The sequence below is a fragment of the Sus scrofa genome, chromosome 5 (genome assembly GCF_054392235.1).
Source record: "Sus scrofa isolate SSC_HxYL_T2T_F1_AM1 chromosome 5, Sscrofa_HxYL_maternal_Yorkshire_Landrace_v2.0, whole genome shotgun sequence".
Classification (NCBI taxonomy): Eukaryota; Metazoa; Chordata; class Mammalia; order Artiodactyla; family Suidae; genus Sus; species Sus scrofa.
The window spans coordinates 67,541,769-67,568,904 of record NC_139387.1 but is presented as its reverse complement, the minus strand read 5'-3'; the positions used below and the strand labels follow the sequence as shown (position 1 = coordinate 67,568,904).

Below are 27,136 nucleotides of genomic sequence, written 5' to 3'. Positions count from 1 at the left end.
TCTAAAGAAGGTGGGAGCTGGGGAGAGATGGCCTTTTTTTTTTTCGGTCAGGTCCCAGCTGAGGCCCTCTAGTGAGGCAGGATAGTGACCCTCACTTCCCAGGCTGGCCTGCCTGCATTTTTTCCCCTTTGCATCCCTATCTTCCGTGGTGCAGCACTTCCTTCCGTCTCTATTATTGGCTTACTTAGCTCTGCCGTTCAGTCTCCCGGCTCCCTCCTCCTCTTCCCTCAGTCTTTCTTTTCCCTGTTATTTTGGGGGAGTGCTTCCCATGTTCTATTCAAAGGGGAACCTTCTTTATTCTAAAGTAAATTTGTTTCTCCTTCCATTTCGTCATGCATTCATTCATATTCCCAGAGTAGAAACCCTCGCCCTCCAGCCTGTAACGTCTGGCTCGTCACCCTTTACAACAGGATATGCTGACCCGGACGTGCTGAGGCGAGAGCTCCAAAAACAGGTTTGCTCCATCCTGAGACTGGGGGCTCAGATGCCCTGATGGCCACTCGCTCATCTTAATAGCATCTCTTGCCCTATTTTAGCTTTTTGATGATTCTGCCCCAAACGTGTTCTTTCCCCCAATTACTTAGTTATTATTTTTAAAAATTGAAGTACAGTTAATGTACAGTTGTATATGTTACAGATGCACGGTACAGTGATGCACCATTTTCTTTTTTGTTTTTGCTTTTTAGGGCCACACCCACGGCATATGGAAATTCCCAGGCCAAATTGGAGCCACACCATATCCGAGCTGTGTCTGCGACCTACGCCACAGCTCACAGCAATGCCAGCTCCCTGACCCACTGAGCGAGGCCAGGGATCCAAACCCCCTCCTCATGGATCCTGGTCGGATTCACTTCTGCTGCGCCACAATGCGGAACTCCCTGATTCACCATTTTTAAAAGTTATATTCCATCTATAGCTGTTATAAAATATTTGCTGTATTCCCCATGTTGTACAGTATATCCTTGTTGCTTATTTTATAGCCTAATAGCTTACATCTCTATCTCTGTCTTGCCCCTCCCCTCATTCCTTTCCCCACTGGGAACTGCTCATTTGTTCTCTCTCTGTGAGCCTACTTTTTTTGTTGTATTCACTAGTTTGTTGTATTTTTTAGATTTCACGTACAAGCAACAACATATGGCATTGGTCTTTCTCTGTCTTGACATATTTCATTTAGCATAAGGCCCTCCAAGTCCATCCCTGCTGTTGCAAATGGCAAAATTTCATTCCTTTTTTATGGCTTTGTAGTATTCCATTGTATATCTGTACCAAATTTTCTTTATCCATTCATCTCTTGATGGACATTTAGGTGGCTTCCATGTCTTGCTTATTGTGAATAGTCCTATGCTATGAACATTGGGCTGCACGTGTCCTTTTGAATGAGTGTTTTTGTTTTTTTCAGATATATACCCACGAGTGGAATTGCAGGGTCCTATGGTAGTTCTATTTTTAGTATTTTGAGAAACCTCTATACTTTTTTTTTTTTTTTTTTTTTTTTGCATAGTGGCTGCATCAAACTTACATTCGCCCCAATGGGGTAGGAGGATTCCCTTTTCTCCACACCTTCTCCAGCATTTGTTATTTGTGTTCTTTTTAGTGGTGGCCATTCTGACAGCTGTGAGGCGATAGCTCATTGGCTCAAATTATTATTTTTGTACCTAATTGTTCACCTTGATTTGTTTTGTAGCTTATTGTTTCCTTGTTCCCTTTTAAAAGTTTTCTTGTTCTTTGGGGTACACTGGTATTCCTTCCTGTTAAAGGTTATTATACCAGTTTTCATCACTTAAATTTGCTAAATGCATAATAGTGCGTATTTGGTACTTACACCAGGCATGCGCTTTGAAAATAGGGGGAAAAAGGAGATTTTTGGTAGCTTTTGATACAGTGATAGTTCCAAATTTATAATAATTGAGTTCATGTGATTCTTACGGCATAGAAGCTTGAAAATTACTCTTTTTGTAATTTGTGTGGCTCCCATTCAGTTTGGATAAGAAAGCCAGTTTAAATGTACATGTGTTCAGAGAATGGCTTTAGAAGTGAGAATTATTGCCTTAATTTCAGTAACTCATAATTTCTGTATATTAAACATTTTAATGTCAGTGATACATTACTCTGGTGTTAGCCTATTGGAAATCATTTTCTCATTTTATAGTAGAGTTTATAGTGTGTGATGTATATATAAGTAGTGAAACTGCATTTCCTCAAATAGGCTTTCCTAGTTAGGCTTTTACTGGAGTAGCCATAGTCTTTGACATTTTATTACTGCCTGTTTGTAAGGTTTTTCGGCATAAGGGTAGTTTCAACATACCCTGTTCTGGGAATAGAGAGAAAAAGTTAAGGGAATTCTGTTTGAGTCATACCCAACCAAAGAGCAGCATCATTTTAGGAATTCAAGCAGAGAAGTTCTCACTCTTCTAAAAATAGTGGGGGGAAGATTTAGGAGGTGGCTTATGGGATCACTTTTAAGACCAGGCCAGATATACATACTAATTCCCTCTTTGTAACTGAGAAGTCAAGCTTGCATATATGGTTTGGTGAGGAGGTGAAATTTCAGTTCACCTAAAGCAGGACACTGCCATAAGTATTACCTGTTGAAACTTGCCTTGTAGGGTTTAAACATGTCCTCTTCAGGATTTTAGTCATTTCTAATAAAGCCACTGGCATTTTATTAAAAAATCATGTATATTTTTGGAGAGGGCAAGGTGAGGGAGTGGGAATTGTGGATTGTTTTTGCTTTTCCTTATCTGTCTTCTAAGAAGTGATGGGAAAGGGCGTTCCCATTGTGGCTCAGTGGTAATGAACCCAACTAGTGTCCATGAGGATGCAGGTTCGATCCCTGGCCTCACTCAGTGGGTTAAGGATCTGGCGTTGCTGTGAGCCGCAGGGTAGGTCACAGACGTGGCTCAGATCTAGTCTATATTGCTGTGGCCTATTGGTGTAGGCCGGCAGCTGTAGCTCCCATTCAATCCCTAGCCAGGGAGCTTCCATATGCCGCAGGTGCAGCCCTAAAAAAAAAGAGAAGTGATGGGAATGGAAGGACCGAAACCTCAAAAGTTATTGTGGCTTTCTCCTCAGGACAGGGGTTCCCTCGTCCACCCCGAACACTTGCATCTCCGTGGTCCTAAAAAAGAGGAGAGGAAAAAGGCGATGGTTCTTTTCAAACTTGGTTTTAGCCTCTGCTGCAATTCCAAAACAATGAAGACTCACCAAGACTTGGGAGTCCACTGGGGTTTAGTGGGTGGGGCAGAAAACAGGGATTCTGGCTCAAGACGGCTGCTATAGCGTGAGCGCTGATGAAGAGAGTGTGGGTTGGAAGTTACTTATTAGACCCGTTCGTTATACCTTGGCTGGTATTCAGAGCTTGGGTCTCCCTGTCACCATGACGAAGGATGGGAGCCAGCAGCATCGTGGCCTGTCCAATCCATTCTGACTGCCGAGCCCTTGTTATTTAGAAGATTGTCATTGGAATCAGAGTTTAGACCCTCAGAGCCATGGCTTGGAGGAGATTCAGGCAAGGCTCAAACTAGAACCCCAGACTTCTGACGCCCTGCCAGCTTACTGACCTCCAGCTTGTGTTTGGTTTTCTTTCTGGCGTGTTTTCACAATAACAGAAACGTTCAAGTCAAATCACTCTACTAAGTGGGAAAATTTTTTTTTTAGGTCAACCAGGGGAATGGAGTGAATAGATTTACTTTTCAGTTGGGTGTGTTTGGTCATGTGAAGAAAACCACACACTCAGAAAGTCTTCGTGTTAGGATTTTTTTTAACTCAAAATGATTAAAGGGCGGTGGAGTAGGGAACAGACCTTCTACATAGCACACTGTCTACACCTCCGTTCGGTTACCTGCACTCCTGTTGGGTGTTTTGGGGCTCATTTGAAGGTGAGAGGTTGGTTCTGGCCCCCTGACCACCCCGTCTCCTTCTGCTAAGGAAATATCCTCATGAGTTTTTTTTTTTTTTCTTTTACAATGTGCTTAGACTGTGAAAAGGCACCAACTTCCAGCCCAAACTGAATCGCCTCCGAGATCCTATTAAACAGCGAATGCCCCGCACACCACTGTATGAAAATGTTTTTCTAGGATGAGCTCAAAGCATTTCATCCTCCAAATGAAATCTATCTGCTCGCACTTAGATTGTTCGAAGGCAGATGGTAGGCAATTGAAACAGAGAGGCAAGCTGGCAAAAGGAAAAAGTAAAACCACAAATATCTGTACATGAAGGTGATCTACGCGCTTGCCAAACCCCCTCCTAACTTCGTTAACACGGCAGTATAGCAATTAAGTAACATGGGAACTCAGACTCAGATGGCTAATACGATTGTCCTCCGTTAATGGGGTGAGACAAAGCTGGCCTGTGACTTACAGTGCTGTTCACCCAAAGGCAGAGCTCCCGGCGAGTTTAAGAGGAGTCAGCAGAATAGCCCATAAACTGTGCTGCCCAGGGCCCCCTTACTGAAACCTCACTGATGCTCACCCCATGTGATGGGCATCACCAGTGTGAAATGTGTGCTTTTCCACGTCACCATGTCTTAAGGAAAGGGACCCCCCCGCTCCCCCGCCCAGCCGCCGCAGTATGGAGCTTCAGACTGGAGGTGAAATGCCCTTGTGGGGAGGGATGGAAGGTGCTAAGCAGAATCGCCCAGAACAGCGGAAGCCCCCGTGGTGTTTGCTTTGTGGGAAACCCCAGGTTTCCCCGGGGATGAATGTCATTGCCATCTCACTGCTGGGGAAGGCCACGAAGGACAGGACGCCTTTGCGAAACGCTCTCGCTTTGCTCTAACCTTGAACTTGAACATTTGGGGACAGCCGGGAAGGGAGAGTGTTTGAACTGCGGAAGCTGGGTTCTTGTGTTTGGTTGTCCTACAGGGTGTTCCGTGTTCTGGGGGTGGCAGGCCTGAGTGTTCTGAGGGTGAGGGGACGAAAGGGGCCATCCAGACCTTGAAGGGGCAGCTCTCCAAGAAGGGGGGGCGGGGAGAGCTGCGTGGGGGTGGAGGAGGGGGGCGCAGGATGCGAGGAGAGTTCCCTCTGCCAGAAGCAGTCTGGGGATGTCTGCAAGGAGGAAACTAGATGGCTCTGGAGAGAGCGGGCTGCTGTAGGAGGGTGGAGGGACGAGGTCATTGCCAAAGAGATTAAAGAAAGGCTGTTCTGAGCGTCCAAAGGAAACCAGTGTCAGGACCGTAAACCTTTCTCAACCTCAGTCACTGAGGGATGACCCAGAAGAGTTCTATGTCTGAAAACGCAGCAAAGCCGGGTCCAAACCTTGACCCTTGTAGTCGTACAAAGTTCCCCTAGGAGGTGTTCAGGGAGCACGATGAGGGGCAAAGTATGCTGGATAAACCAACAAATGCATTCCCTCACAGGTCAGCACTTCGTCCTCCCAAGCCCTCCACCTGTTATTATAGCTGTCGGTGTTCTGGGTATGTCGGTGAATCTCTTACACAAGGGCGCTGGTCTCCTTTTATTACTGGATTACCTTTTCAGGTGTTTTCGTGCCTAATAGTCTAACATTTGATGCAGGCCCACAATGGCCAGTGCCTGTTGTTAGAACCTTTCCTTTCCCTGTAGCCCAGGCAGACTCTGCCCCGTGGTCTCCAGACCAAGGTTTGGCAGTGATTCTCGGCTGTTGTGGGCGCAGTTCACTAATAAAACCCAGGGCCGGAGTGGCTGTGTCATTGGAATTTGGTGGGAGCAGGTGTTGGTTTTTATTCCTCCGCCCATGCACATGTATCCCAGAGAATTTTTTCTCAGAAACAGTGCCCCCTGCCCACCCCCTCCCCCATACCCCATTCCTCCCCAGGGTACAAGGTAACAGAAGCACACGGGTGATGCGTTACCTGGTGTGCACCTTGAGGCCAGCAGACCACCCAGCCGGGACAATGTGTGGAATCCAGCACACAATCCAACAAAAAATAAAAGGCCTGAGCTCGCGTGGCCAGATCGTTAGCTTCCTTCCTTTTTTCGCCTAGATTTTTGGGAAGTCCTCGCTTGCAAGTTGCCTAGGCCCTGGGACACATCGATATAAAATGCCAGAGGATGTCAGATGGGCGTGGGGAGGCAGAGGGAAAGCGGGAATTCTGGGCCAGAGAGCAGCTGGCCGGCCAGTGACCCAGGAAGAAAAGCTCAGGCTTTTCAAGGGGAGGGGGCGAGGAGGAATATTTTCTTTCATGAGCAATTTTCATTAAGTCGCACCATAGCTCCACATTGGAGAATTCCAGAAGCCTTTGGTCATGGTGGTGCCTGTCTTCACAGGTTTACAGTCTAAAGAGGTGACAGTGTTTTTCATGTCATGAAGATGTGCAGAAAACAGCCAGATAGGATGGAAACACCCTTGGCTCGGCACCATCTATGTGCCCTGTGGCTCAGGGCTTAGGGGATTTTGGGGGTTTTGTTTTTGGTGTTTTCCCCACAATGACCCGGTTGTGCAACCCGGCATTTGGAAGCCAGCTGCTTCCTGCTCCTCTTTTCCAGGAGAGCATGAATGTTCATCTTGGGGAGTGACGATGGAGGCGACGGGGCGGGCCGGGTTGCGGCTCGGGCCACTGCCCTCTCAGTGCTCCCGTGACCTCCGGGGGGCCAGGAATGGGGCCCTGGGCCTCAGAGGCTTGTGGCAGTGCCCTTGCCTCACTGAGGGTGACAGAGAGCCTGATGATCCCACAAGAGCCACAGCCCTCCTAATGTTGGAGAGAAGCTGCAGCCCCTCGATCGCCACTTACTGAAGTCATTGAATGCATTCTGGGCTGTTTAGGTTCCGCCGGGCCTCCTCCAGTTCCTGGGGCGGGCCTCGCCTCTCTGTGTGCACGTATTTATAGTTACAGACCTAGCAAGTAGCCGCCTCCAACCTGTGGAAGTTTATGATCACAAGGAACAAGAACTCAGGAATGCTTTCTTCAGGGCTCCTGTTACCCCAAAGCACCTATAGCTCCTGAGTGTTTGTTTATTTGCTCTGTGTGTGTGTGTGTGTGTGTGTGTGTGTGTGTGTGTTTAATTATAGTTGATTTACAGTGTTTTGTCAATTTCTGCTGTACGGCAAGGTGATCCAGTTATACATATATACATTCTTTTTCTCACGTTATCTTCCATCATGTTCCATCACGTTCCATCGCATGTTCCCTGTGCTGTACAGCAGGACCTCATTGCTTGTCCACTCCAGATGCAAGTGTTTGCCTCTACTAACCCCACAGTCCCAGTCCCTCCCACTCCTTCCCCTCCCGATCCTGCGTGTTTTTACCTTGATCTCGAATTACCCAGGAAGCGTGCAGAAAGGACCTGGTGGAGATAGACCACCATGTCGGTGTACTTCTGCTACAAAGGGCAAAAATAATGCGAGCGATCAAACAAACAAACAAAAAAACATTGGAAGTCCTTTAGTCAGAATCATATATATATTTGAAAACTATCACGTGTCCCTGAGCTGGGGCATCGATACAGTTCAGTCCTCTAAAGTAAGTGCCTATGGTACATTCAGAGCAAATGTTTAAGTTCAGACATGGGCTCCTCCTCCCCCTCCCTCCTCCCCTCGAGAAAAAAGTAGTTAAGGGGGAGCTACAGATACTTAGAAATTGTTAACTGCGGCTCTACTGTAAAGAAGAAGCCATTGAAGGCAAGTCGAAGGTTCCCACCTCATTCCTTGCCCTGTGTTTCTGGCCACACAGTCTGTGGGCACCTTGTGATTGTTCACGTCACTCCTGTCCCGTGTTAGTGACGGAGCTGCCCAGTGAAGTGACGGAGCACACAAGCTTTCTGTCTTTTTCTTGGTCTGCTCTCAGCTTGGCAATGCAGGGAGCACTGCCCTGCCTGCCTCTCCCTGCCCCCCCGATCCCCCATGGTCCTGCTTTCCTCAACTCAGTCCCTCCCGACGCCCTTGGGTGAATGCCCAGCTGACCCTGAGAAGGCTCCCACTCCCACCCCCACCCCCACCCACCACGATGGGGCTCTGCCTGCCTCCTGGCCCGGCCCCGGCCTCTTTTCCAGAGACTTGCTTTACCCACGCCGGTTCCTCAGAGGTCTCTGCAGGTACCACCCACCCCTCTCCTGGCCTTTGCACATGCCATTCCTTTTCCGGAAACACTCCTTCCAAACTTCTTCTCCCGACTGACTGTGCATCCTCTGATCTGATTTTCCTGGCCACCCCCACCCTCTGAGTCTGGATGCGACGTCCCTCCCAGGTACTTCATGTACCCATTTTGAAACTTCCATCACCTGGTCTAATAATTGCCTATTTATATCCATCACATGACAGGAAGCCTGTGGAATCAGGGCCCGCCCTCATTTTTGTGTCTGTGACCACAGTGTTGGGCCTTGAGTTGGTGCCCTTTATGTGTTTGGTGACTGACGGGAGGTGTGGAAAACATCAGGGTCTTTGATTAATACTGCGCGTGGTTCAGGGTCTGATGCTGCACCAACCCCACCCCTTCCTGTCCATCAGGCTCAGCAGGACTGTTGACTGAGCGCATCTCCAGTGTTGTCAGAGGTAGTCAGGTTGTTACCAGTTGGCTTAAGCAGAAAACACCATGGAGTTTTTTATTTTATCTATTTTTATTTTACAGCCTCACTGGAGGCACATGGAAGCTCCCTGGCCAGGGTTCAAATATGAGCTGCTGCAACCGTGGCAGTGCCGGATCCCTTAACCCACTGCGCTGGCCTGGGGATGGAACTCACATCTCCAAAGTAACCGGAGCCACTACAGTTGGATTCTTAACCCACGGTGCCACAGCAGCAACTCCATGATGGAGTTTTTTATTTTTAGTTGTAAATTCCGAATCTTGAGTTACACATGAGCTGCAGGGGTTTGGTTTTTTTTTTTTTTTTTTTTTTTTTTTTTTTTTTTTTGCTATTTCTTTGGGCCACTCCCACGGCATATGGAGGTTCCCAGGCTAGGGGTCCAATCGGAGCTGCAGCCACCAGCCTAAGCCAGAGCCATAGCAACACAGGATCTGAGCCGCGTCTGCAACCTACACCACAGCTCACGGCAACGCCGGATCGTTAACCCACTGAGCAAGGGCAAGGACCGAACCCGCAACCTCGTGGTTCCTAGTCGGATTCGTTAACCACTGCGCCACGACGGGAACTCCGGGTTTGGTTTTTAAGTTGACTTTCTGCTTACTGTAAAATCCAAACCAAATCAACGGAAGGACGGTCTCCCTTATCATTTACTCCTTCCTGCAAAGACGCGGCGGTTCTCCGGACGTTCCTGTAAGACAGGAAAAGCCATCACAGATCAATTCTAGTGGCTGCCTCTGGAAAAAGAGAGGCAGATAGATGGGTCTGGCTTTTGAGGAACTTTGCCTCTCGCTCTTCCCTCCTCCTCCCTCTGCCAGTAATTACAAAGCTGAGCTGAACTGCTGCTGAGAATCCAAATTCTTTCCTGGCTCCGAATAAGAGAAGAGAGCACAAGCAGCCAGACTCTTTGGAGGTGCACACACATGCACACGTACACACATGCATATACATGCACATACACACACACACTCTATCATTGGCCTGAAATGATGGCCCTACATGAAGGCCTGTTTTTGTTTTCTACGCAGTTGGACAGCTCTGTGCCATTTATCTGAATCTTTCTTGGTTTATTGGGAGGTAGCTAAGATAACATGGGCTAGAGTCCGATAACTTGGCTTAAGTGGACAAGTATACCTGAGCTGGATGTTCTGGATCCTATTGGAATGACCGTGACAGGGGAGACAGGCCTCTGGTCAACAGGCTGCTGTGTAATGGGGTCAAGTTAGTGCTGCTTACTCTGTAACATTAGGGGACAAATCATTTATCCTCTTTAAACTTGCAATTTCTCACTGTAAAGGCACCTACCTAAGGCTTCTCAGAGTATCTCCTGAGCTAGGGTTTGTCAAGTCTCACCTGTTCATCCTTGAGGTCTCAGATGTAGGTTCCCCTACCGCCCCGGCAGAGGTTTGTGCCCCATCTCTCCACAGTCCCTTGTACAGGCGGCTGTGACACTTGGCTCCTCGCCATGGCATCCTTTGCTTTAGCACCTCACCTGTGCCAGACTCTTCCGGGTGAAGAGTACCCATCTCTGTAATCCAGGGCCTACAGGGTGTCCAGCACACAGCACTTGATGTGTGTTTGCTGCTGCATAAATTAAAGAACAAGGCTTGAAGTTGCCCTTGTGGCTCAGCAGGTTAAGAATGTGACTAGTATCCATGAGAATGTGGGTTCGATCCCTGGCCTCGCTCAGTGGGTTAAGGATCCAGCATTGCCATTGAGCTGCTATGTAGCTTGAAGATGCGGCTCAGATCTGGTGTTGCTGTGGTGTGGGCCAGCAGCTGCAGCACCGATTTGACCCCTAGCCTGGGAACTTCCATATGCCGTGGGTGTGGCCCTAAAAAGATGAAACAAACAAACAAAAAAACCAAGACTTATGCATGACCAAGTATCACACATATCATATTATGATTATAAGAACTTTGGGCAAGAAAGTCAAACAAAGTGGGAAAGTGCTTTGAGGCCCTAAAAGACTGAAGGAGAGCTTGGGTATCCAGGTTTACAATTATAAGGCTGCAGATGTATGACTTTACTCTGGATGCTGAAGTTTGATCAGACATCAAGGTAAAGAAACCCCTTGAGGTCAGGGAGGAAGAGTACCTTTGTGTTTAATCTGGAGGCTAGCACATGGTTTCATGCACCAACAGAACTCACAGATACAGGGCACTGGCAAGGAGAGGCTCATCTTGGCTTTTGATGCCATGGTCTACACAACTCACACGCTGGCATCTTCTTCCTCTGGTTTCCTCTCATCGCACAGAAAGAAGTATGTTTCTCTTCTTGGAGTGCCTTTTTTCTGCTCTGACCACAACTCTTTTTTTGTTGTCCATGTAAGCTAGAGAATTAATAAGAGTTATTAATACCATTTGAGCTGAACGTGTTCTTGTCCACTGCGGGGTGTGTAGGTGTGCGCGGTTGTGTATGTAAAATCGTCAACATAGTCTGGATGTGCGGGGGAAAAAAGGGGTAAGCCCTTTTGGGGAAAGCTCGTGTCTCGAAGGATTACTTAGTCTCTCTACCCGCCTCTTTGGCTCTCAGCATTGAAGTCATAGTAAGGCCAGATAGTGGTTTGAAAAGAACAGCCGATCAGCAGTGTGTACAGTGTTCTAGGTAGAGTACGTTCTTAGTGCTTGGATGGATGGATGGATGGTTGGATGGATGGATGGTTGCATTTTTAAGGGCATTCCTTTTTGAAGAAAGCTTGGCAGTTCTCCCCAGAGCTCCCTTCCGTTCCTCCCCCAGTTTCCGCCATAGAACGAGTTCCTCTTCTCTTTGCGGGGCTGCTTCACAGTTCACTTGGGGCTCGTTAAACGATCTTGATGTCTGTCCGGTCTATCAATAAATCCTTTTTTAAGTGGGGCCATTATGGTATTTGACTGTATTTATTTTTGTTGTTCTCTCATTCTCCTGTCCTCTCACGGGGAACTGGCACATGTAGGAAGAATTTCCCTCCTTGTGACGTTCTGTGATTTGTGTCTTTCGTAGACCATTGTCTGTCTCCGGGTATCAGAGCCAGAGGAACGCACAGTCCCTTACTTTCAAACAGGCTTGTTCTAGGGTCCATGCACGATCTTGGGGAGGGACCACGCTCCCTGGCATCCGTCATTGTGACATCCTCTGGGTCTCACACAGCTTCTCCTCTTACACCTCTTCTCACATTTACAAATCTCTTCTCATTGATTTCGTTTGCCTTTGACATCATCCTGGTGTCGTGGGATGAGCCCTTGGCTGGCAAAGAATTTGAGCTGAGTCTTTGGGTAAGACGCTCCACATTTCTGGTTGGGAGTTTTCTCCTCTGTAAAAGTTGATCGTTCTCCGGCTCTAAGGGTGCTTTGACCTCTGAACACCTCAGGGATGCAGGATTTCAATCTTTCATATCTTACGCTTTCTGGGAGCATTTTGTTCAGCTATGTGAGTGATTCAAAAAACGCTGTGTTCCAGACTTTGAAAAACTTAGAGTTTCCAAAGGAGAGAGGTTGGGGGGTGGGGGATGGAAATACTGTAAAACTGGATTGTGATGATCATTGTACAGCTATAAATGTAATAAATTCATTGAATAATTTAAAAACTATGTGGGAGGGAAAAACATAAAAAATAACTAGTGTCATAGTAAAAAAAAAAACAAACCTGTGTTCCTGTGAGAAACAAAGGAAACTACCCTCACCCCTCTGTGTGGTTGCTGCTAGAAATAAAAACCAGTGTATTTCAGCTCTATTGATAAAAATCTAGACGCCAGCTTGCAAAGTGGGTCCATGCCTATTATTTGTCATCATCAGTGATTACATTTTTCTTCTTTTTTTTTTTTGTTTTGTTTTTTGTCTTTTTCTTTTGAGGGCTGCACCTGAGGCATATGGAGGTTCCCAGGCTAGGGGTCCAATTGGAGTCCCAGCCGCCGGCCTACGCTGGAACCACAGCAACGCCAGATCCGAGCCGCATCTGCGACCTATACCACAGCTCATGGCAACACCGGATCCTTAACCCACTGATCAAGGCCAGGGATCAAACCTGCAACCTCATGGTTCCTAGTCGGATTCGTTAACCACTGCACCACGACGGGAGCTCCCCATTTTTTCTTATTTCTAAACCACTTCTGATGCTGCAATATCTTCCTTTGTTGTTGTTATTTTGGCCTCACATTTGTGCCTTATTTATTTATTTATTTGTTTATTTTCTTTTTGATCGCACCGGAGGCATACAGATGTTCCCGGGCTAGGGACTGAGACCTCATCACAGCTGTAACCAGAGCCATAGCAGTGACAATGCCAGGTCCTTAACCCTGCTGAGCCACAAGGGAACTCTGTTTTCCTTTGCTTTTGATCATGAAGCCCTCTGCCCCTTAGTGATGATGCTATAGCTACCTTCATCCCCAAAGGTCCATGTTCCATGGCCAGCTAGGACAGGGACTGCATCGGGCCAAGCACCTCTCATACATATCATTTGACTCTGCTGAGCACATTGATTTTCTTGCAGCCAGGGTTTAACTCCCTCCATTGAAGACTCATGGGCGGGGGAAGAACAGAGAGCAGAGTGTGTCTTAACGTGGTGGACTGTCCTTATTTCACCTTCCGGCAGCAAAGCTCTCCACGTGGAAACTAATTAGAGCATTTCCCCAAGGGTGTCGCTGATCTACTTCTCCTCCTGGCTGTCCTCTGAACACTCCCGTGATCTCCTAGACAGTCGTGCCGCGTGGCAGGACCTGGCTGTCCAGCGGCCACCCGCTCTCGCCATCTTTCTGCCTGTTTCCCTACCGAGAAGATAGAGTCACCTGTTCCTTCAAGTGACTCGCAGACTTTTTCTTTCGGGCTTGTTGTTCAAGAAGGTTTTTTTCTGCCTCTGTGATGCTCCTTACGTTCCGCTTTTCAAACTCTTTCCTTTTGGATCCCAGGGTGAAGGAGGAAAATGGGCAGCATCTCTAATACCATATATAGGTGATCAGGAGGTTTCCAGGTCTTCCAGCTCTGATCCACATTTGCTCGTGGCCCAGGGATGAGCTGACCTTTTCTCTGGAAGCCTGCCAGCTCCAGCTTTTCTTCTCTGCATCCCACTGAGTTTAGACGTAATGTATTTATAATGTGGCCGGTGTGCTCGCCACGTGGATGGAGGTTCAGGATGGTCTTTGTCACTCCAAGGCGCCCTAAGCCACGCGCATCTGGGTTCCATAGCAGCCGAAGCACCCTCCAGTCCATTGGGTTCTTTTGGTTTTGAGGATAATTTTGTCTGGCTCCTGTATTGAGTAGCAGACCCAGTTCTCCCTTTTCTTTGTGTTACAGTGTGGGTTCTATGGCCTGAGATAGTAACTTACATAGTTAAGGTGAGCTGTTAATACTTTGTAGCTTGTTTTATGCCCCTTTCTGTGTGGTGGGTTTCTGGTATTTTTTTCTTTTCACACATCATAAACCACAAAGTCCAGTGGCTTGCAGGGGGATGATGCAGAAAATCAAAAGATAAGACTGAAGTTCATAGCAAAGCTCCCCACTCTCTAAGTATGATGTACATTTTCATCCCTGGCTACAGCCTTCAGACCACAGTTCAGTGAGCAAATCTATACAGCAGTTTTTTTTTTTTTTACATGTTGATTATCAAGGCTAGCAATTGTAATGTAAAGATGCTGCCTTGATGAGATTCAGTAATCCCGACTAGACATAAACTCATGAAATTTGTTTGAATTTCTACCAGACCACTTTCATTTCATGTTTCACAAATAACAGACTTAGCCCCACGTTTCGTATTGATGCCTCCATTGTAAATAAGATGTTTAAATTATAATGCAACTAAAGTAAAATAAATATGTCAAAGGAACACTAAAAAATGAATATACTCATCCTTTCTTGAGAAAATCATTTATTAGTTCATGTATTGATCCATTTTTAGCCATGGTGTATCTACCACTAGATTGTATTACTTTCTAATTTATATATAGGTTCAGAATACTCAGAATAGAAAGAGGCAAGTGAGCAGGAACTTTCATTTCAGACTTCTTTTTAAGTCTGGCTATTACTTTCCGTAACGCTCATGTCTCAAAGAACCGAGGGCAAACCGTGAGCCTGAGTGTAAAGTTTGTCTTCCTAGAAATGTCATCAGAATGTAAACTCAGACTGCCCAGAGGAAAATTCCCTCAAGAATTGTTACTTTTTTTTTTTTCTTGAGGTTACTGGTTTTCTTGTGGGATTCTATATCACAGAATGTACTTTGCAAAGCTGCCTCCCAAACGTCTGTGCTTCGTTCCTCTTTTGGAAGAGGCATTTCATTAATTGCTGTGCAAACATGTGCCTAAAGAATGCCTGACCTTCCTAAACACTGTGTTGCCAAATTAATTGATAATTAATTCCACGGATGCATATTGCCACATGCACAGAGGATAAGGATGCTCATTTGTCACAGACATTGACAGCTGAGTCAGAGTGCTTCAAGGGAGTTGCCCCTACGTTTTAGGACTAGCCTGACCAATTCATTTTATTTATTTTCTTTTTCATATTTGCCCAAGATGAATGTAACCATCATGTATATATCTAAAGTTCTTCCAGTAAGTACAAAATAATTGTAAATGATAAAATTTGTTTTTCTTTAGTGGTAGATAAATCAGTGCGTCATAAGTGGTTTCATGCTTTGACTCATTGCTAATTTGATAAACTAAATGAGCATCTAATTTTATTTGGCTTCAAAAAATTCTTTGTGGTTTTTTTTTTTTTCCCCCTTTGTTATTTTACTCAGGCGTTCTCCACCCCAAGGTCAAATGAGTATTCGGTTAAATATAGGGAAGACTACCTGTTTCATTTTTCCATTTAAGATTTTTATTAGAGAAATTGTCACACATATTCTGAAGTATAAAGGACAGTATAATGAGTTTTGTTTTGTTTTGTTTTGTTTTTTGCTTTTTTAGGGCTGTATCCATGGCATGTGGAGATTGCCAGGCTAGAGGTCAAATCAGAGCTACAGCTACCGGCCTACACCACAGCCACAGCAACACGGGAGCCAAGCCACATGTGCGACCTACACCACAGCTCACAGCAACGCAGGATCCTTAACCCACTGAGTGAGGCCAGGGATCGAACCCGCAACCTTATGGTTCCTAGTCAGGTTTGTTTCCGCTGAGCCACAACAGGAACTCCAGTATAATGAATTATATCTGCGCATCACTGGGTTTCAGCACTGATCAATACATGACTAATCTCGTCAACTTATCTCCTACCAGACTCTTCTCACCTCTTTCCCTCCCTATTATTTTGAAGTACAAATTCTCCCATATTGCCATCCATAAATACTGAAGTATGTATCTTTAAGTGACTTAAAAAAATGTCATTATCACACCTGCCAAAGCTAACGGCAATTCTTTCATGTTATCTAATTGATAGCTATAGTTCAAATATGATACCCAATATTTTAGACAGTGAGGATACAGCCTAGAAAAGTAAGGCCTGGAAGTTGCCGTTGTAGCTCCAATTTGACCCCTAGCCTGGGCACTTTCATATGCTGGGGATGAAGCCCTAAAAAGAAAAAAAAGGAAAAAAGAAAAAGGGCCTAGAAGGTTTGAATACCTGGGAGTCAAGATTCTAGTGTGAGAAGATGGACATGAAATGGGTAAAATGAAAACGAGATATTTCTGCAAGTGCTGGGTGGGGGATGGGACAGAGAGTGGCTCAGGCGGAAGGGGGACTGCTCCAGGTGGGTGGTGGTGGCAATTGGGGGGTTCAGGGGGAGTGCGGTGGAGGCGTCCTGGGAACTGAGACCTATGGGGAACAGAAGCTAGGAACAGCTTTCAGGCAGAGGGTTTGCCAGTCAGTGCACTAGGAGTCTGTTGGGCCTGTGGCCTGTCATTCAACCACGTGGACTTTTTCACCATGAATGCTGGCTTTAGTCACTATCTTCTGTAATGTGTAACTTTTCAGTGCCTCACTTCCCAGCAAGGCAAATAGAAAGAACCATCCAGGCTACACTGGTAATGAACTTTGTGATAATTTTTGGCTGGTTTGTCAGTTATGCTTAATTGCCTCTGGACATTCTAAGAAAAAAAAGGAAACTGAAAATTCAGGCTACTGAAAGACCCTTTGAAAGATAGAAGCTCCTAAGGACACGGATCCTTATCTCTAATAATAGAGCTCTAATTTCTGCAGGGCAGGTTCCCTCTTGAGATTTTGGGCACTTCCTGATTCTGGGTAAAATAAAAGTGACAACTTTTTTTTTTTCTTGTGACTTTTTAATACTTCTCCTTCTTCTTTGGGTAAAAACCAGGAAGTGGGAAATGCATGTATAGAAACCGACAATACACACACACACACACACACACACACACACACACACACACACACACGTACACACGTACACACGTATTTTCATGTGCATGGGAATATATATGTAGTTACCAGGAGGGAAGGAATGCATAGAGAAATGGTTTTTGTCGAATTTGATTTAAATGTCATAGCAAGTTAGAGTACATTCTTGTCTTAATTGTTTCTGTAATAAAGATACAATGGGGTATTATGTTTATATGATTGAACAAAAGGGGATGATTCTAGCGTTTTTATTCTCGGCTATTAAAAGAAGAGTTTGAAAGAAGCATTCTTTACATATACATACAAAGAGTTTGCCAGCCTTTCTTCAAACACAGCCAACCACAGTCAGACTAAACATTGGTAGACATTTCATTTAGTCCACAGAGGAGACATTTGTTGATTCACATAGTTTCTTTGCACAAGGAAAGCTTCAAGGTTAGTACTCATCACTGAATTTAACCCAAAGTAAAATTCCATTGTGTGGTAAAATAGCGTAAAATGTTAAAATGTTACCTTCGATTGAACCTAGAAAATTCTATCACCTTCACTCCTGAGAAAGGTTCTGGTATTTTTGGTTTAACCGTCAGCTACATTAAAGTCTGGGGCTAGTTTTGCAGTGTATGGAATTATTACTCCTCCTCATGTATCTTCTTCATCTCCCAGACACCAGTTGGCCTTATGTTCCCCGGGCATGGTTCCATGTTCCTTTCCAGGAGGTAGGGTACAGGAGGTGGGTTAGAGAGTTTATGGTAGATTCCGTTTGTCTTTATTTACTCAGCCACTCTTCCAGGGCCTGGAGCTGTTACAGCAAAGCAGGAAATTATTGTTTACCTCTGTCAAGAATTCACCATTCTCTCTTCTGTGAACTCACATGCCCTTCGGAGACCGTTCTGCACACCTCGATTGTCCGGAGGGGCCTGGGTTCTCTTTGGAGTGGTACGGAGGTTGCATGACAACAGCTTAGCCTGCTGTGACTCTTGGTGCTCTGCAGTATCTGTTTTCTTAAAATTTAAGTTTGCTTGGCAATTTTTTTCTTCTACATAAGAAACTGGGTAGACACATCCCTGGGAGTTCGACATTCATTTAGTCAAGTTCATGGAGTACGAGAAATCAACAGATTAAGTGAGCTAATAATGCATGTGAAGGACTTGGCACAGTTACAGTCAAAGTAGGGCTTCGTGAGCATTGGTGTGTTATTGTTAAATAGCCATCATTTATTAGGTTCCTGCCTTTAAGACACGTTTGGAGTTCTCTTCTGGTACAGTTGGTTAAGGATCTGGTGTTGTCTGAGTTCCCATCGTGGCTCAGTGATGAATGAATCTGACTAGGAACCATGAGGTTGCGGGTTCAATCCCTGCCCTTGCTCAGTGGGTTAAGGATCCGGCGTTGCCCTGAGCTGTGGTGTAGGTTGCAGATGTGGCTCGGATCTGGCGTGGCTGTGGCTGTGGCTGTGGTGTAGGCCGGCGGCTATGGCTCTGATTAGACCCCCAGCATGGGAACCTCCATATGCCGCAGGTGCGGCCTCAGGAAAGGCAAAAAGACAAAAAAAAAAAAAAAAAAGGATCTGGTGTTGTCACTACAGTGGCTTGGGCTGTTGCTGTGGCGTGGGTTTGATCTCTGGCCCAGGAACTTTTGCATGCCGTGGGCGTGGCCAAAAAAAAAGACACTTTCAAGCCTTGTAGGTAAAGGAAAGCACATGAGGGAGTTCCCATTGTGGCTCAGAGGGTAAAGAACCTGACATAGTGTCTCTGAGAATGGGGGTTCGATTCCTGGCCTCACTCAGTGGGTTAAGGATCTGTAGTTGCCGCAAGCTGCAGGGTAGTCCACAGATGTGGCTCAGATCTGGTGTTGCTATGGTGTAGGCCTCGGTTGCAGCTCCAGTTCAACTGCTAGCCTGGCAACTTCCATATGCTGCAGATGCAGCCATAAAAAGAAGAAAGAAAGAAAGAAAAGCACAGGAGCTGCAGTCTTTACCTTCAAGGAATTTGTAGCTTAATTGAGATAAGACATATGTACCTGAAGATTTAACTAGCATCAAAAAGTAGTATGTAATCGGAGTTCCCGTCGTGGCGCAGTGGAAACGAATCCGCCTAGGAACCATAAGGTTGCGGGTTCGATCCCTGGCCTCACTCAACAGGTTAAGGATATGGTGTTGCCGTGAGCTGTGGTATAGGTCGCAGACGTGGCTTGGATCCCGCATTGCTGTGGCTCTGGCAAAGGCTGGTGGCAACAGCTCCGATTAGACCCCTAACCTGGGAACCTTCATATGCCTTGGGTGCGGCCCTAAAAAAAAAAAAAAAAGGACAAAACAAAAAAGTAGTATGTAATCAATGCCAAGTACAAATGTCTGCTAAAGGAGTTCGGGAGAAGGAGTTCATTGCAGTAGAACTAGAATAATTTTCATGATGACAGCAGGCAGTAGTGAGTACGTACCATGTACTCGCTACTGTTCAAGTGTTTTACAGGTATTCACTTGCTTAGTCTTCATGTGAGATGGGCATTTCTCTTATTCCTGTTTGACACATCAGGAAACTGAGGCAAGGTTTGCTGACTGGCTCAGGGTCATGGGCCAAGGAGATGGTGGAGCCCCGGCTAGATTCTGGGCTGCCTGACTCCAGACCCACAGCCTTATCCATCCCGGGGGTCCTTATCCCCCCTGAGGAAGGGGCAGCTTTTGGGCAAAGGACAAGGAAGAGGGCAAGAGGAGGTTTCCGGGACATTTTTAAAAGGACTTCAGGGCCAGTTAAATTAAAGGTCTTTGGACTTTAGGAAAAGCAGTTGGAGAACCAGTGCATGGACTTATCAAGACTGTAACACAATCCCCCTGCACCCTGGCAGGGCAGATCTCACTGTGGACATGGGGTGTGTTGCATGGCAACTACGGCGATTTGTGTCTGGTGTTCTGATAGTTTCAGCCTCAGTCTTGTGGCTGTCCAGTGCTTTGTTTGGTTTCCCATCAGCCCTTTTTCCCTTGACCTTGATGGATCCGTAACTACCAGTTCTCATCATCAGGCCGTCTGAGCTCACTGTCCCACTTGTCTTCCCGACAATGGGCACAGGGCCTACGTGGCGGAGGGCACCCTGCCCTCAGACGTGGCAGAAGGGAATGCCAGGTGGTGTCAGTCCCCTCTGGGACCCCCTGACTCTTCTCTGGATTTGGGGCCAAAGAAGACAAAACTGCATTTCAGAGCAACCTTGGAAACTCAGGAGGAGATGGTGGTGCCTGTAGAACCTTCCAGAATAAGTGCAGCCCCAGCTGCTCCTCCAGCCTGGCTCTGGGCCCCCAGGGGCTAGTTCGAAGTGTTCTTTTGATCACCTGGTCAGCACCACGTGTACTTAGGGAGAAAGGTTAGGGGGAGTGGCCACACTTTCTCCTCCATGCTGATGAATCTAGGATTTCAGTACAGGCTCCAAAGAAAGTCTCAGTGGGCGTAGCACAAAGAAGCAAACCAGCTTAACATGAGGTGACATGGGGCTCCTGGAAATGTGGGAAGGCCCGGGAGCTGGGAGCAAAGGTTGCTTACCTCATCTATAACTCGTTAGACAAAGAAGATAGGTGTTTAAGAAATGTTTTGGCACGATCTCACCAAGATTATTTCCTGGGAAGGAGGCCCAGGACTCAGACAGGCAGGGAAAGGGGGGGGGGGTTGGCTGGGGGGGCTGTGGACGACCATTCTAAAGTATGGAAGCTTGGGAGTTCCTGTCGTGGCGCAGTGGTTAACGAATCCGACTAGGAACCATGAGGTTGCGGGTTCGGTCCCTGCCCTTGCTCAGTGGGTTAACGATCTGGCGTTGCCATGAGCTGTGGTGTAGGTTGCAGACGTGGCTCGGATCCCGCGTTGCTGTGGCTCTGGCGTAGGCTAGTGGCTACAGCTCCGATTGGACCCCTAGCCTGGGAACCTCCATATGCCGCGGGAGCGGCCCAAGAAATAGCAAAAAGACAAAAAAAAAAAAAAAAAAAAAGAAAGTATGGAAGCTTGGTATGGACATTTGGCAAGTACCATCATACAGTTTGGGGCTGTTAAAGGTCCTGCCCCCCAAAAACCAAAATAAATAGAGGCCGGGACCTGCCTGAAACTGAGAGACCAACCGGCTGCGGTGGGAGCCAGAGGGTACAAACATTGACTCTGCTCATTGGCCATACATTTTACTTTCCTGTTGTATTTGATTTTAAATCATGGCTATCTCTTCTCCAGTCTCCTCCCGGAAGATAACTTGATTGTTTGCAGTCATCCTGGCATAAAAATGTCCACAGTCATGCTAACGGGCAGGCTTAGGTGAGCAGAGAAAATCTGCTTTTCCGATGTCTCGCTGCCTAGTGTTTTAGAAAAGAAGGACATTAACTGCCAGCAACTGCCCTTTCAGGGTAGGGGTTTGGTTGGAGGGAGTTTGGAGGAGCAGGCGTTCTCTGCCATGTCTTTGTGGACATTGGATGCATTTCAGGGTCCTGGCTTGACCGTGTTTCCCCCTGGGCGCGTCCTCTCCAGAATCATGTGTCTCCCACTGGGAGACTCTTTCCTCTCCTCCGTCTATTTCTCAGACATCTGCTGTGCCCTTTCTCCAGGGCACACGGTCCCAGCGATCCCAGGAGAGCTTCGTCTGCTTCGTCTAAACTTCTGGCAGATGATAGAACTGCTCGATTTTCATCCACACCCACTGTGATGTTCTTGCCAGAAGCCCCTCGTCCTCAAGGTCACAAGCAGGAGTTCATGATGCTGTTTAAAAACGGTCAGGATAGGCGGCGATGAGATGAGTGCCGGGCCCCGAGGGCTGCATGGTGCCCAGGTAACAGAGTGTATCTGATGTTCTTGGGAGCCTGAGTTTCTCCCACAAGTGCCAGCCCCGTGGCGTGACACTGGGAGATGTGCGGAGGCAGATTTCTTGCCTCTTTTCTGTGGGTGAGCTAGAACAGGCCGGCTGATGGGTGTCAGCTCGTGCAGAAGGGGCGTGAGCTGGCCTCTCAACCCCTCCTCACTCCTTTCCAGGATACCCGTGCATGTTGCAGTGGTTCGACTGCCCTGTTAGGATGTTCCTGTAATTTCATTTTTTTTTTGTTTTGGTAATGGACTTTATATGCGAAGAATTGAATTAATCGTAATCCTTACGTCATGATACACTATCTCTTTTTTTCTTTTCCACTGTAGTGTGTCCTAGGACATTGACTAATTCTCTGTGCCATACCATAGGACCTTGTTGATGATTCCCTCCCTATATAACAGCTGACATCTGCTAACCTCAGCCTTCCTCCCCCAACCCCCTCCCCCTTGGCAACCCCAAGTTTGTTCCCTATGTCTGTGAGGCTGTTTCTGTTTCATAGATAGATTCTTTTGTATGACACATTATCATTACATTTTGTTTGTTTGTTTACTTATTTATTTTTGTCTTGGTAGGGCTGCACCCATGGCATATGGAGGTTCCCAGGCTAGGGGTCTAATCAGAGCTGTAGCCGCCCGCCTGCACCACAGCCACAGCCATGCCAGATCCAAGCCGTGTCTGCCACCTACACCACAGCTCACGGCAGTGCCGGATCCTTAACCCGAGCTCAGGGATCGAACCTGTGGATGCTAGTCAGGCTCGTTAACCACTGAGCCACGACGAGAACTCCCTGTCTTTATATTTTAACTTGTTTAAAGTAATATAATAAGTCACCATCACCCCATTTCCCCCAAACAAAAGCCAGAACCTTGAAAATAACTTACCTGGGACTGGATGCCGATCCTGCCACATCTTAGTCCCTTTTTCCTCCTCTCCCCCAAGGTAACCCATCACCTGGATCCCATGCGCATCACTCCATCACTTTCTCTATGCTCTCTCTCACCTGAGTCCCAAAATGGACCACTAACAACACATACACCTAAAAGTATGTATCGCTACAGACGTGTATTCCATTTTAGGCGCCTTTTAAATTTATGAAAAGGGTATCCCACCGTATCTAATCTTCGAGGACCTGTTACTTAATATTTTTGCCACCGTTCACATACATTGCTCCATTGTCACTGTCGTTCACTTGCTTTGTCTGTTACATAATGTTCTGTTGTGTGATGATACACTGTTTACTCACTAACTCCCCCCTTGATGGGCAGTCAGGTTAGGGCTGGGATTTTGGCTACTGCAAACGTGATTATTTTTGTACGTATAATTAGTTGTCCATGTGGAGGGGATTACTTCGTGTATCTGACTTCATTTCTTGGAAGCCAGCAGTGCTCTGAGCTGGAGGAACATCTGTGGGAAGAGAAATCACCAGTGCTTTTTATTTCTGTTTGCTATGGAGAAGTAGCACGCAAACTTCGTGTGAGACAAGACGCCGTCTTATTTTTACGTTCTTCTTCCTACCATCTTCCCAGTCCTACCTGGTGCCCAGAATGATTCTGGGCACCCTACAAATGCTTTCTTGACAAGTGGCTTTGACACAGTCAATGCTTGCTGACTTTGTCTTATTTTAAACTCTTTGAAGATGAAAGCCTGTCCCCTCTGAGACTACTTTTTTTGTGTGTTTTGTGTGTGTGCTGCCATGTATCTAATCAAGGCCATTCTTTGCATTATTTTATTCAGCACCTATCATGTACCAGGCAGGCACCACCTTACTAGGGCATGGTCCTTGCTGGTAAAGAACATCCTATCTCATGGGGAGAGGATGTGTCCACACTGAGAATTTTCATGCGTTTTGATGTGTGCTGTCACACGTAGGTCATAGAGGAAAGGGGCTTTTCTCTCCTTGGGAGAGGAGACTTCTGGGGGCGGGAGGGGGAGAACACACTGGATCTGATGTTTGGAAAATGAGCTCACAGGATAGATCAGGGAGCGGGGTGGGGCAGGCTTTCAGAGAAGTCCAAGGGAGGCCTGGAGAGAGCATGGCACCCTCTGGCCCCGGCAACAGTTGGTGTTGACTGGAACCTGCACTGCCTGCAGTGAGGTGGAGGCGGGTGAGAAATGAAACGTGCTCGTGTTTGGGGAGTCTCTTCAGTTTCGAGGATTGCAGACAAAGTCATTTTTCACCCACTCCCAACCTCAAGCCCCCAGTCATCTGGGTCTTTGGTCCTCACTGGCATCCCTCACCTTTTCCCGTCATGGCCTGTCCAGTTGGCTAAGAGGGCAGTCCTGACCACGTGTCTGAAGCGGAGATGATTCCAATGACCTCTGGGTCCTGCTCAGCTAGTTTGCTTGGACCATTACCTGGGATTGAGGACCATTCTCAGGTCACGGGGTAGCCTTTCTCTCCAGGGACTAGACCAAGATAACTCCATCAGAGAGGGGGCAAGTATATGCTTGGGGGTCAGCCTCCTCCTTCTGGTGTCTTCGGGCCCCAGGACGCTTTCCCTGCCCTGTCCCTGGCAGCTTTCACATGCTTGCTTTCTAGTGATGAAGCCCTGGGCTTCCTTGCAGACACCCCGAGCATCTGTTCTCAGAGATGCTGGCTAGCAGAGGGAGCGGTGATGACACAACACCTTTGGCTGTGCCAAGGCATAAAATAGTGTTAAATTTTGGACGATCTGGGAGGAGGCTTTCTTTTTAGGTTTGCCTAATTAGAGATCTGATTTCTTTGTATTCCGGTACTTACCTAGCACAGTGGTTAAGAGCCCAGATTTTTTTAAGAAATGATTTTTATTTTTTTCCATTATAGTTGGTTTACAGTGTTCTGTCAGGTTTCTACGGTACAGCAAAGTGGCCCAGTCACATCTACATACACACATTCTTTTTCTCACATTATCCTCCATCATGCTCCATCAGAAGTGACTAGATAGAGTTCCCAGAGCTATCTAGCAGGATCTCATTGTTTATCTATTCCAAAGGCGATAGAAGAACACAGATTTTCCTGTTTGATGGATCTGCCTCTGTTTGAACTTCACCTCTGCCCCTTTTCAGCTCTGTGACCTCTGGCATCTTATTTGACCTCTGAGGCTCCGTTTCCGCAGCTGAAAAATGGGCCACTAATATTTAGCTCCCACACTGGGTTATCGTGAGGATTATGTGAGATGCAGTGCCCTTAAGTGATTGGACAGTGTTTTGTTTTGTTTTTTTATGGAGTGATTTGAATTTTGGAGCTGTATGTTCCTTTACTAAGACTCAGTCCATCCTTTAAGCTGTGTGAGTTAGTTGGCCATCTTGAAACCAAATGGACTGTTTTCTGTAATGCGTGATAGATTTTTAATATCCCTCACTGCTGAGGACAATCACATACAGACCATGCGGGCACGTTTGCCTGAACGTGGCTGTCTCTCACTTTCTAAACAGTGCTTGAAACTTTCCCGGTGAAAACTCTGTTTTCCACCTGGTTATTGTCTCTGTGTTTGTGACAGCCTTCTCTCTGCTCTCATCTATTTAGACGTGCAGCGTCGTGATCATTTATCCACATGTACTTTGGTGTGTGTTTGTCCCATCTCTCTCTTTGGAAGATATATTCCGGCTGGTCCACAGAATAAGACGTTCTTTTCCTTCCCTGCAGCAAATGCTCTCTTTCCCTCTCCTCAAGAACCTAGGAGACAGTTCTGCCCGCCATTCACTTTGTGTCCCTGTATCACTGTGCTTTACTTCCCTGGGGTTAAAAAAATAAAATGGGAGGAGGGGGAGTGCCCATCGTGGCACAGCGGAAACGAATCCGACTGGTAACCATGAGGTTGCGGGTTCAATCCCTGGCCTCTCTCAGTGGGTGAAGGATCCCACGTTTCCGTGAGCTGTGGTGTAGGTCACAGACGCATCTCGGATCCTGCATGGCTGTGGCTGTAGCTAGGCCGGCAGCTGTAGCTCCGATTCAATGCCTAGCCTAGGAACCTCCCTATGCTGCGGGTATGGCCCTAAAAAAAAAAAAAAAAAAAAAGGGCAAAACAAATAGTAAATAAGGATCTAAAAAAAAAAAAAAGATAAAAATGGGGAGATGGTTATGTAAAGATGGGGAATAGCCTGTAGCATACAGCATCGGTAACCTCTGTGTACTGGATTTCACTGAACTGTATCAAAAGATACTGAAGACAGGCCCATTTGAGACATTTCATTTTCTGGTGTTTTCCTACATGTCCAACTGACCCATCGTGAGCTGAAGGTACAGTGTCCTCTCTTTTCAGGATGTTACCGAATCCCACCCCAATTCAAAGGAAGGTCTTGTGATCAGAACTCATTCTGATAAAGGGAGATGGGGGTTTCTCCACCATATGGGAGTTAAGTATGGAAGTGGGGGATGTGGACGCCAGGGGTGGAAGCGTGGAGAGAGGCACCTGAGGACTAGTGATGAGAGGAGGAGAAGAGCAGCCGAAGGGGCCCTGCTCTTTCAAGCCACTCGGTCTCCTTCATGGAACTGGAGCATTCTTTCTGTGGACACTGGGGTTGCCCTGCTTCTCTCTGCTTTCAGAAGCACGTTTAGGTTAAAGGCAACGCTAGGACCAGACTTGGCCTCTGGAAGGCTCATCCAGGGCGTTTCATTCCATGTCACCCTCTTTCTCTTGCACTCTGCATTGGCTGACTTGCCCACTCGTCCATGGGTATTAGCCAGTGAACCTCAAGCCTCCAGTAAGAATAGATGTTTCTGTGAAAACCTCTTTTTAAAAAAATGTGTAGTTGATTTACAGTGTTGTGTTAGTTTCGGGCGTACAGTAAAGTGATTTGGTTATATATATATTCTTTTTCAGATTCTTTTCTCTTATAGGTTATTGCAAAATAGTATAGTTCTCTGTGCTCTATAGTAGGTCCTTGTTGGTTATCTGTTTTATATTCTGTAGTGTGTATTGTTAACGCCAACCGCCTGATTTATCCTGATTTTCCCCTCTCTGGTAACCGCAAGTTTTTTTTTTTTTTCCTATGTCTGCCGGGCTATTTCTGTTTTGTATATAAGTACCTCTGTATCTTTTTTCTTTTTTCCTTTTGTAGCCACACCTGTGGCATATGGATGTTCCCAAGCCAGGGGTGGAATCTGAGCCGCAGCTGTGGCAGCGTTGGATCCTTTAATGCACTGTTCCAGGCTGGGGATTGAACCTGTGCCTCTGCTGTGACCTGAGCCCTCTTAACCCACTGTGCCACAGCGGGAACTCTTATCTTTTTCTTAACCCGCTGTGCCACAGCAGGAGCTCTTATCTTTTTCTCTTTTAGATTTCACATGAAAATGCACTTTTAACCCCCCCCCTTTTTTTTCAATAAGGGCACATTACTTTTATAATCAGAAGAGAAAAAAAGCTCTCTTTTAAGGAGTTGACTAGAAGGGAAGTCAGAGCTCTCTCCCTAGCCCTTTTTGCACTGCATGTGGTGGTGGGCCACTAAGTATTGGGGTCCAGCACGACCACCTGCCCACCTAACTCTGCTGCTTGGGGACCCCTCAGGCCAACCTTTTTAAAATAGTACCTAAAACCCTTCCAGGCCAACCTTTTTAAAATAGTACCTACCCAACCC

At 46.6% G+C, this 27,136-nt stretch overlaps 1 protein-coding gene and 3 long non-coding RNA genes across 9 annotated transcripts in view; 2 read left to right on the top strand and 2 right to left on the bottom strand.

Moving 5' to 3' along the window:
* Positions 1-27,136, top strand: part of ETV6 (ETS variant transcription factor 6) — a 253,951-nt gene that overhangs the window by 21,312 nt on the left and 205,503 nt on the right. The gene's annotated exons all lie outside the window — the stretch shown is intronic.
* Positions 8,862-16,006, bottom strand: LOC146403414 (uncharacterized). The gene is made up of 2 exons (XR_014803840.1): positions 12,476-16,006; positions 8,862-8,986 (listed from the first exon to the last, which is right to left on the bottom strand). It is a non-coding gene; the product is annotated as an uncharacterized LOC146403414 (long non-coding RNA).
* On the top strand, positions 8,973-14,194 carry LOC146403415 (uncharacterized). Its single transcript, XR_014803838.1, has 2 exons — positions 8,973-10,158; positions 12,489-14,194. It is a non-coding gene; the product is annotated as an uncharacterized LOC146403415 (long non-coding RNA).
* On the bottom strand, positions 19,813-25,586 carry LOC146403413 (uncharacterized). The gene is made up of 3 exons (XR_014803837.1): positions 22,267-25,586; positions 20,663-21,878; positions 19,813-19,994 (listed from the first exon to the last, which is right to left on the bottom strand). It is a non-coding gene; the product is annotated as an uncharacterized LOC146403413 (long non-coding RNA).